The sequence below is a fragment of the Coregonus lavaretus genome (assembly GCF_964263955.1).
Source record: "Coregonus lavaretus genome assembly, chromosome: 14".
Taxonomy (NCBI): domain Eukaryota; kingdom Metazoa; phylum Chordata; class Actinopteri; order Salmoniformes; family Salmonidae; genus Coregonus; species Coregonus lavaretus.
The window spans coordinates 2,837,927-2,849,236 of record NC_140001.1 but is presented as its reverse complement, the minus strand read 5'-3'; positions in this window follow the sequence as shown (position 1 = coordinate 2,849,236).

Here is an 11,310-nt window from a genome sequence, read left to right as displayed (position 1 = left end):
AAAGACTGGAGAAATGCTCATTTCAGTTTCTAGACATTCCTTGCTTTTTACTTGCTACCTCAGCTGATGCTGTGAGAGATGCTGTGAGAGATGCTGTGAGAGATGCAGATGTTAGTAGTGTGTTTCCTGGAGGGAAATAATCCTAGGTTTATCATCTGAAATAGAATTATGAATATAGTATATCAAGTGGGCTCCATAATTATTGGCACTCTTTATAAAGATGAGCAAAAGATTGTATAAAATAAATAATTCAAATTCTGAACTATATTTTATGCAACAACAAAAAAAAGGGAAATTATATTATTTTATATTAATACAATTGCTCAGAGAAAGAGATTTTGTTAAATACGTTTATTTTTTCTCACCAAGGTGGGCGTCGGAATTGACACCCCTAAAGATTCTTATAAATAAAGTCAAAGGTTTAGTTTTTGGTCCCATATTCCTAGCACGCAATGACTATATCAAGCTTGTGACTCTACAAACTTGTTGGATGCATTTGCAGTTCATTTTGGTTGTGTTTCAGATTATTTTGTGACCAAAATAAATTAATATTAAATAATGTGTTGTGTCATTTTGGAGTCACTTTTATTGGAAATAAGAATACGATATGTTTCTAAACACTTAAACATTCATGTGGATGCTACTACGATTACGGATAATCCTGAATGAAATGTGAATAATAATGATGAGTGAGAAAGTTACAGAGGGTCAAAGATCATACCCAAAGACCTCCCTTGTAATTGGTAAAGGTGAGAGGTTAGCTTGGGGCTATGACCTTTGACCCTCTTTCATTATTCACGATTAATTCAGGACTATCCGTAACCATGGTAGCATCCACATTAATGTTGTAAGTGTTTAGAAACATATTAATATTCTTATTTCCAATAAAACTCAAAGAAATGATAAAATACAGTATTTGCCATTCATTTCTGTTGTTGACTCCAATGCTTCCCACAGTTGTGTCAAGTTGGCTGGATGTCCTTTTGGGTGGTGGACCATTCTTGATACACACGGGAAACTGTTGAGTGTGAAAAACCCAGCAGCGTTGCAGTTCTTGACACAAACCAGTGCGCCTGGCAACTACTACCATACCCCGTTCAAAGGAATTTAATTATTTTGTCTTACCCATTCACCCTCTGAATGGCACACGTACACAATCCATGTCTCAATTGTCTCAAGGCTTAAAAATCCTTCTTTAACCTGTCTCCTCCCCTTCATCTACACTGATTGAAGTGGATTTAACAAATGACATCAATAAGGGATCAGAGCTTTCACCTGGATTAAACTGGTCAGTCTATGTCATGGAATGAGCAGGTGTTCTTAATGTTTTGTCCACTCAGACCCAGTTAACCAGCGAGACCTATCTAGTAGCAGCAGTAGAAACCCTTCCTTCATTTTTATCACATCATTATATTTTTGTAGTATTATTACAAACTATCCTTCTCCATGTCTCTTCAGTACCTGTAAGCACCTTCTAGTTCATTTCACAGTGTTGTTCCTTATGAAGAGAATATGTGGCTTGTTTGTCTGTTAGATGCCGATTTGATGTAGAGTTTGTAAATAATCTATTGTGATGATTGATGAGCGTCCTTTTTCCCCCTATCTCAAACTGGCGGCCCGCGGGCCAAATGTGGCTCACAAGCCGACTTTAATGCGGTCTCCGGTTGTGTTAATGAATGTGTCTCTGAAGTCGCGGATCTCTAGGAGAGGTATATCTCTAGCTCCGGTAGAATGTGTAGTGAGAGATGTTCTGAGATGTTTGCGAGTGTTTCACACAGAAATAGAATCTCACCCATTATGCCATATTTGACTTGAATGGGGAGGCCTGTTCTATAGATTGTATTTCTGTGGTTTCACACCTACTGAGATGAAAGGTTACTGGAGTGGCTGGAGATCTGTTGTACAGTTGGTACTGGGACATTTGGGGATACAAGGATCACCTCAATATATACATACAGGGGGGAGAACAAGTATTTGATACACTGCCGACTTTGCAGGTTTTCCTACTTACAAAGTATGTAGAGGTCTGTAATTTTTTATCATAGGTACACTTCAACTGTGAATGACAGAATCTAAAAAAAAAATCCAGAAAATCACATTGTATGATTTTTAAGTAATTAATTTGCATTTTATTGCATGGCATAAGTATTTGATCACCTACCAACCAGTAAGAATTCCGGCTCTCACAGACCTGTTAGTTTTTCTTTAAGAAGCCCTCCTGTTCTCCACTCATTACCTGTATTAACTGCACCTGTTTGAACTTGTTACCTGTATAAAAGACACCTGTCCACACACTCAATCAAACAGACTCCAACCTCTTTCCACAATGGCCAAGACCAGAGAGCTGTGTAAGGACATCAGGGATAAAATTGTAGACCTGCACAAGGCTGGGATGGGCTACAGGACAATAGGCAAGCAGCTTGGTAAGAAGGCAACAACTGTTGGCGCAATTATTAGAAAATTGAAGATGTTCAAAATGACCGTCAATCACCCTCAGTCTGGGGCTCCATGCAAGATCTCACCTCGTGGGGCATCAATGATCATGAGGAAGGTGAGGGATCAGCCCAGAACTACACGGCAGGACCTGGTCAATGACCTGAAGAGAGCTGGGACCACAGTCTCAAAGAAAACCATTAGTAACACACTACGCCGTCATGGATTAAAATCCTGCAGCGCACGCAAGGTCCCCCTGCTCAAGCCAGCGCATGTCCAGGCCCGTCTGAAGTTTGCCAATGACCATCTGGATGATCCAGAGGAGGAATTGGAGAAGGTCATGTGGTCTGATGAGACAAAAATAGAGCTTTTTGGTCTAAACTCCACTCGCTGTGTTTGGAGGAAGAAGAAGGATGAGTACAACCTCAAGAACACCATCCCAACCGTGAAGCATGGAGGTGGAAACATTCTTCTTTGGGGATGCTTTTCTGCAAAGGGGACAGGACGACTGCACCGTATTGAGGGGAGGATGGATGGGGCCATGTATCGCAAGATCTTGGCCAACAACCTCCTTCCCTCAGTAAGAGGATTGAAGATGGGTCGTGGCTGGGTCTTCCAGCATGACAACGACCCGAAACACACAGCCAGGGCAACTAAGGAGTGGCTCCATAAGAAGCATCTCAAGGTCCTGGAGTGGCCTAGCCAGTCTCCAGACCTGAACCCAATAGAAAATCTTTGGAGGGAGCTGAAAGTCCGTATTGCCCAGCGACAGCCCCGAAACCTGAAGGATCTGGAGAAGGTCTGTATGGAGGAGTGGGCCAAAATCCCTGCTGCAGTGTGTGCAAACCTGGTCAAGATCTACAGGAAACGTATGATCTCTGTAATTGCAAACAAAGGTTTCTGTAACAAATGGATTTTTGGATTTTTGTTTTAGATTCCGTCTCTCACAGTTGAAGTGTACCTATGATAAAAATTACAGACCTCTACATGCTTTGTAAGTAGGAAAACCTGCAAAATCGGCAGTGTATCAAATACTTGTTCTCCCCACTGTATATGAGAGAGAGAGAGAGAGAGAGAGAGAGAGAGAGAGAGAGAGAGAGAGAGAGAGAGAGAATTTGTTGATCACCTCGATAGATAGATACTGAACAAAAATATAAATGCAACAATTTCATTGATTTTACTGAGTTACAGTTCATATGCGGAAATCAGTCAATTGAAATAAATTCATTAGGCCCTAATCTATGGATCTCACATGACTGGGAATACAGATACGCATCTGTTGGTCACAGTTACCTTACAAAAAATGGGCCTCACAATGGGCCTCAGGATCTCGTCACGGTATTTATGTGCATTAAAATTGACATTGATAAAATGCAAAGTTCGTTGTCCGTAGCTTATGCCTGCCCATACCATAACCCCACCTCCACCATGGGGCACTCTGTTTACAACGTTGACATCAGCAAACCGCTCGCCAACACGACACCATACACGTGGTCTGCGGTTGTGAGGCCGGTTGGACGTACTGCCAAATTCTCTAAAATGAGGTTGGAGGCGGCTTATGGTAGAGAAATTAACATTCAATTCTCTGGCAACAGCTCTGGTGGACGTTCCTGCAGTCAGCATGCCAATTGCACGCTCCCTCAACTTGAGACATCTGTGGCATTGTGTTGTGTGACAAAACAGCACATTTAGAGTGGCCTTTTATTGTCCCCAGCACAAGGTGCACCTGTGTAACGATCATGTTGTTTAATGAGCTACTTGATATGACACACCTGTCAGGTGGATGGATTATCTTGGCAAAGGAGAAATGCTCACTAACAGGGATGTAAACAAATTTGTGCCCAACATTTTAGAGAAATAATATTTTTGTACGTATGGAAAATGTATGGGATCTTTTATTTCATCTCATGAAACATGGGACCAACACTTTACATGTTGCGTTTATATTTTTGTTCATACTATTATATTATACTGACCAAGGATGATCTCCGTATTTTATTGTAGCATGAAAACCGTTGGTCACAAGAAAATAGATAGTTTTTGCTCGTCACATTTCACTCTTAATGTCGCTAGCTAGCTATGTAGCGTACGTTAGAAATATTAAGCACAAAAGGTTTTGTACGTGTGGAGACCGTGAAGTGCGAACATAGTTTGTTGTCAGCCCTCCTCGTTTATTGGTCGTGTATACTTCTGTATGTTGATGATGCTGTGGGCGACAGTGCATTGAAGTGCTGCTTTGTTTACTAGAAATAACTTTGTAATTTGACACTTTCTTTAAACTTTTTGGAGTCTCTTTGGAGTCTCTTTTGACAAGTAAAACACTTTTAAAGAGCTGTTACACAAGTGCAGTCAATGAGTAGTTAATGATCAATCACAGTCTGATTTTTCCCCTGCCATATAATATACACTTTTATTACTAATGTTATATCACTCGAGGTATGTACTAATGTTATATCACTCGAGGTATGTACTGTATCTAGTGTGAAATCATCATGACACCCAGCTGATACGATTTGGCTTATTGTTATTATTATTATTATTATTATTAATATTATTGTTATATTAATCTGAGTTTATTATTTGCACCTTCTCATGTACAAAATAAAGTTTAGATGAATAGGAATCATGATTTTTATCGAATGCAATTTTATGTTGTTGGGCTATCATTTTAAAGAAAGGGTGAATTTCAGTGTATTTATGCAATTATTAACCTTTTTTTATTTTTATTTTTTTAAAGATTATTTTAATTTCAGCAAGTTTGGTTACTTGTTGCATGCCAGGTTAACACAACTGACTTTCTGTGTCAGTGTACATGTTTTAATGTCACTATAATTGTTTATTCTGTTGTGTTTCTTCCGTGTTTTCAAGGCATTGTCAATCATGAGTTGTTATATGAGTTGTTATAAGATGTTATAAGCCCCGAGCGACAGGTCTGTGTACAGTTACGACAGAAGTGCCGGAGATGTGCTCCAACTCTGGGCGGACTTTTGTACTCTTTATGGAAAAAATAAGGACTGATCAAAATTGAATCCTGGATTATTTTTGGTGGTCTTGTATTAGACTGCATTACTACAGTATATAGTGTGCAATCTGTGGTGATGATGATGGCTGAATGTTCATTGTATATTTGTGTTCAGTACAACGAGAAAAAACGTAGAATAACTCCTACATAAACTGTTACAAAAAATGCAATAGATCTGGTACTTATTATTTTTATTTAATTTCAATTAAATACTTGCTGTTTACCACCAAATTGAGCTGTGTATGTGTGTTTTATTTGTAATTTGTGACCGAATGACTCGATTCGGTCTTATGTAGCAAAATTTGAAATTGTGTTTTTTACATTGGATAAAAGTAGAGACTAAGAGCTAGAAAATGGAATATCATACACTTCAGTTGAGGAACAATGGGAAAGTAATTCTGCTTTGAAAGTTGATAAACTTGTAACCCACTTTTGAGAAAATGGCCCTTGAATGTTTTGGTAAACCTACTGGAGAGCTCTTCTTTGTCTACACCCATTCAGCATCGTTCACACCCTCTTAAGCCTTAGCCCCACCCATCTCTTTAAGGTTTCCCATGTGAGGCCATGTGCTGAACAGAGTGAGTACGGTGGTGAACTAAACAACCAGAGATTTCAAGACTAAAGGCTGGTTTATGCTACATCTATCGACATGTCTGTAGACAGTTGTCGCAGTGACATCATCAACATTCTATTGTCGTCCTTATTCTTTATATTTCACTTCCTGTTTACCACCATGACATCATCAACATTCTATTGTCGTCCTTATTCTTTATATTTCACTTCCTGTTTACCACCATGACATCATCAACATTCTATTGTCGTCCGACATCAAACCTGTCATTGTCGTTATGAAAAAGTATAAACACAAAAAACGACAGGCTGCATGTCGTCTGCAGCCTGGTGGTCCAAAAGAGCATAACTGGTGCATTTTAACACCAATAAACCCATCCGTTTAAAAATGAATTTAGTATATATGTAAATCTAGCAAACCAGGCAACTAAAATAAAATGTTGGTTTGTTTCTAGCTTGTTAGCTAGCTAGCTAACATTAAGTTAACTGTCTAATCAAATCAAATCAAATCACGTTTTATTGGCCACATGCGCCAAATACAACAGGTGCAGACATTACAGTGAAATGCTTACTTACAGCCCTTAACCAACAGTGCATTTATTTTAACAAAAAAAGTAAAAATAAAACAACAACAAAAAAAGTGTTGAGAAAAAAAGAGCAGAAGTAAAATAAAATAACAGTAGGGAGGCTATATATACAGGGGGGTACCGGTGCAGAGTCAATGTGCGGGGGCACCGGCTAGTTGAGATAGTTGAAGTAATATGTACATGTGGGTAGAGTTAAAGTGACTATGCATAAATAATTAACAGAGTAGCAGCAGCGTAAAAAGGATGGGGTGGGGGGGCAGTGCAAATAGTCCGGATAGCCATGATTAGCTGTTCAGGAGTCTTATGGCTTGGGGGTAAAAGCTGTTGAGAAGTCTTTTGGACCTAGACTTGGCACTCTGGTACCGCTTGCCGTGCGGTAGCAGGGAGAACAGTCTATGACTAGGGTGGCTGGAGTCTTTGACAATTTTGAGGGCCTTCCTCTGACACCACCTGGTATAGAGGTCCTGGATGGCAGGAAGCTTGGCCCCAGTGATGTACTGGGCCGTACGCACTACCCTCTGTAGTGCCTTGCGGTCGGAGGCTAAGCAGTTGCCATACCAGGCGGTGATGCAACCAGTCAGGATGCTCTCGATGGTGCAGCTGTAGAATTGTTTGAGGATCTGAGGACCCATGCCAAATATTTTCAGTCTCCTGAGGGGGAATAGGCTTTGTCGTGCCCTCTTCACGACTGTCTTGGTGTGTTTGGACCATGATAGTTCGTTGGTGATGTGGACACCAAGGAACTTGAAGCTCTCAACCTGTTCCACTACAGCCCGTCGATGAGAATGGGGGCGTGCTCAGTCCTCTTTTTTTTCCCTGTAGTCCACAATCATCTCCTTTGTCTTGGTCACGTTGAGGGAGAGGTTGTTATCCTGGCACCATACGGCCAGGTCTCTGACCTCCTCCCTATAGGCTGTCTCATCGTTGTCGGTGATCAGGCCTACCACTGTTGTGTCGTCTGCAAACTTAATGATGGTGTTGGAGTCGTGCCTGGCCATGCAGTCATGGGTGAACAGAGAGTACAGGAGGGGACTGAGCACGCACCCCTGAGGGGCCCCCGTGTTGAGGATCAGTGTTGCAGATGTGTTGTTACCTACCCTTACCACCTGGGGGCGGCCCGTCAGGAAGTCCAGGATCCAGTTGCAGAGGGAGGTGTTTAGTCCCAGGATCCTTAGCTTAGTGATGAGCTTAGAGGGCACTATGGTGTTGAATGCTGAGCTGTAGTCAATGAATAGCATTCTCACGTAGGTGTTCCTCTTGTCCAGGTGGGAAAGGGCAGTGTGGAGTGCAATAGAGATTGCATCATCTGTGGATCTGTTGGGGCGGTATGCAAATTGGAGTGGGTCTAGGGTTTCTGGGATAATGCTGTTGATGTGAGCCATGACCAGCCTTTCAAAGCACTTCATGGCTACAGACGTCAGTGCTACGGGTCGGTAGTCATTTAGGCAGGTTATCTTAGAGTCCTTGGGCACGGGGACTATGGTGGTCTGCTTGAAACATGTTGGTATTACAGACTCAGTCAGGGACATGTTGAAAATGTCAGTGAAGACACTTGCCAGTTGGTTAGCACATGCTCGGAGTACACGTCCTGGTAATCCGTCTGGCCCTGCAGCCTTGTGAATGTTGACCTGCTTAAAAGTCTTACTCACATCGGCTACGGAGAGCGTGATCACATAGTCATCCGGAACAGCTGGTGCTCTCATGCATGCTTCAGTGTTGCTTGCCTCGAAGCGAGCATAGAAGTGGTTTAGCTCGTCTGGAAGTCTTGTGTCACTGGGCAGCTTGCGGCTTTGCTTCCCTTTATAGTCTGTAATAGTTTTCAAGCCCTGCCACATCCGACGAGCGTCAGAGCCGGTGTAGTACGATTCAATCTTAGTCCTGTATTGACTCTTTGCCTGTTTGATGGTTTGTCGGAGGGCATAGCGGGATTTCTTATAAGCGTCCGGGTTAGAGTCCCGTTCCTTGAAAGCGGCAGCTCTACCCTTTAGCTCAGTGCGGATGTTTCCTGTAATCCATGGCTTCTGGTTGGGGTACGGTCACTGTGGGGACGACATCATCGATGCACTTATTGATGAAGCCAGTGACTGATGTGGTGTACTCTCAATGCTATCTGAAGAATCCCGGAACATGTTCCAGTCTGTGCTAGCAAAACAGTCCTGTAGCTTAGCATCTGCGTCATCTGACCACTTTTTTATTAACCGAGTCACTGGTGCTTCCTGCTTTAGTTTTTGCTTATAAGCAGGAATCATGAGGATAGAGTTATGGTCAGATTTGCCAAATGGAGGGCGAGGGCGAGCTTTGTATACGTCTCTGTGTGTGGAGTAAAGGTGGTCTAGAGTTTTTTTCCTCTGGTTGCACATTTAACATGCTGGTAGAAATTAGGTAGAACGGATTTAGGTTTCCCTGGATTAAATTCCCCGGCCACTAGCCAGTTCAAATAATGAACATATAGCTGACAACGTTTTAACTTGAGCTAATTTTATTCATTATTACAGGAAAATAAACTCACAAGAAGATCATTATTTAGAAGTTAATGGCAAGCTAATTACTGAAAATAGCTTAGGGTTGTGAGTGTGACGAAATTAAAGCAGGGCATTCTACCGGAGAATTTTAGAACTTGGACACTGTCTCGTTGGCTTAACGTTATATCCTAATTTGACTTTGGTGCAGGTCATGTTGTTCTTCAATGAACCATAATCCCAACTCATAACGTTACTACCATGCATGAATCTGCAGGTAGCTAAAGCTAACCAACTACGTTCAATGTCAGCTACATAGCTAACATTAGGTTATAACTAGCAATACAAATGGCTTTCTGAGATCTGAATAATATTACTACACAGATCATACATGTAGCGTTAGCTAGCTAGCTAGCCAGCCAGCTAACGTTAGCTAGCTAGCAAACAGTACGCTTTAACTTCCTCAACTATCCTCAATGAAATGATAAAATATACAGACCACAAATTCCAATTGGCTATACTTAAACTCTAATCTCATCCTCAGCTCTGGCATCTTCCCCAATATTTGGAACCAAGGACTGATCACCCCAATCCACAAAAGTTGAAACAAATATGACCTCAATCACTACCGTGGGATATGCGTCAACAGCAACCTTGGGAAAATCCTCTGCATTATCATTAACAGCAGACTCGTACATTTCCTCAGTGAAAACAATGTACTGAGCAAATGTCAAATTGGCTTTTTACCAAATTACCGTACGACAGACCACGTATTCACCCTGCACACCCTAATTGACAAACAAACAAACCAAAACATGCTTTGTTGATTTCAAAAAAGCTTTTGACTCATAAGGTGTATGCACCAATTTGATAGAAAGTGGTGTTGGGGGAAAAACATACAACATTATAAAATCCATGTACACAAACAACAATTGTGCAGTTAAAATTGGCAAAAAACACACATTTCTTTCCACAGGGCCATGGGGTGAGACAGGGATGCAGCTTAAGCCCCACCCTCTTCAACATATATATCAACGAATTGGCGAGGGCACTAGAACAGTCTGCAGCACCCGGCCTCACCCTACTAGAATCTGAAGTCAAATGTCTGCTGTTTGCTGATGATCTGGTGCTTCTGTCACCAACCAAGGAGGGCCTACAGCAGCACCTAGATCTTCTGCACAGATTCTGTCAGACCTGTGCCCTGACAGTAAATCTCAGTAAGACAAAAATAATGGTGTTCCAAAAAAGGTCCAGTTGCCAGGACCACAAATACACATTCCATCTAGATTCCATCTAGACACCGTTGTCCTAGAGCACACAAAAAACTAGACATACCTCGGCCTAAACATCAGCGCCACAGGTAACTTCCACAAAGCTGTGAACGATCTGAGAGACAAGGCAAGAAGGGCCTTCTATGCCATCAAAAGGAACATAAAATTCGACATACCAATTAGGATCTGGCTAGAAATACTTGAATCAATTATAGAACCCATTGCCCTTTATGGTTGTGAGGTCTGGGGTCCACTCACCAACCAAGAATTCACAAAATGGGATTAACACCAAATTGAGACTCTGCATGCAGAATTCTGCAAAAATATCCTCTGTGTACAGAGCAGAATTAGGCCGATACCCACTAATTATCAAAATCCAGAAAAGAGCCATTAACTTCTACAACCACCTAAAAGGAATCGATTCCCAAACCTTCCATAACAAAGCCATCACCTACAGAGAGTTTAACCTGGAGAAGAGTCCCCTAAGTAAGCTGGTCCTGGGGCTCTGTTCACAAACACAAACAGACCCCACAGAGCCCCAGGACAGCAACACAATTAGACCCAGCCAAATCATGACAAAAATATAATTTCTTGACACATTGGAAAGAATTAACAAAAAAACTGAGCAAACTAGAATGCTATTTGGCCCTAAACAGAGAGTACACAGTGGCAGAATACCTGACCACTGTGACTGACCCTAACTTAAGGAAAGCTTTGACTATGTACAGACTCAGTGAACATAGCCTTGCTATTGAGAAAGGCCGCCGTAGGCAGACCTGGCTCTCAAGAGAAGACAGGCTATGTGCACACTGCCCACAAAATGAGGTGGAAACTGAGCTGCACTTCCTAACCTCCTGCCAAATGTATGACCATATTAGAGACACATATTTCCCTCAGATTACACAGATTCACAAAGAATTAGAAAACAAACCCAATTTTGATAAACTCCATTATCTACTGGGTGAAAA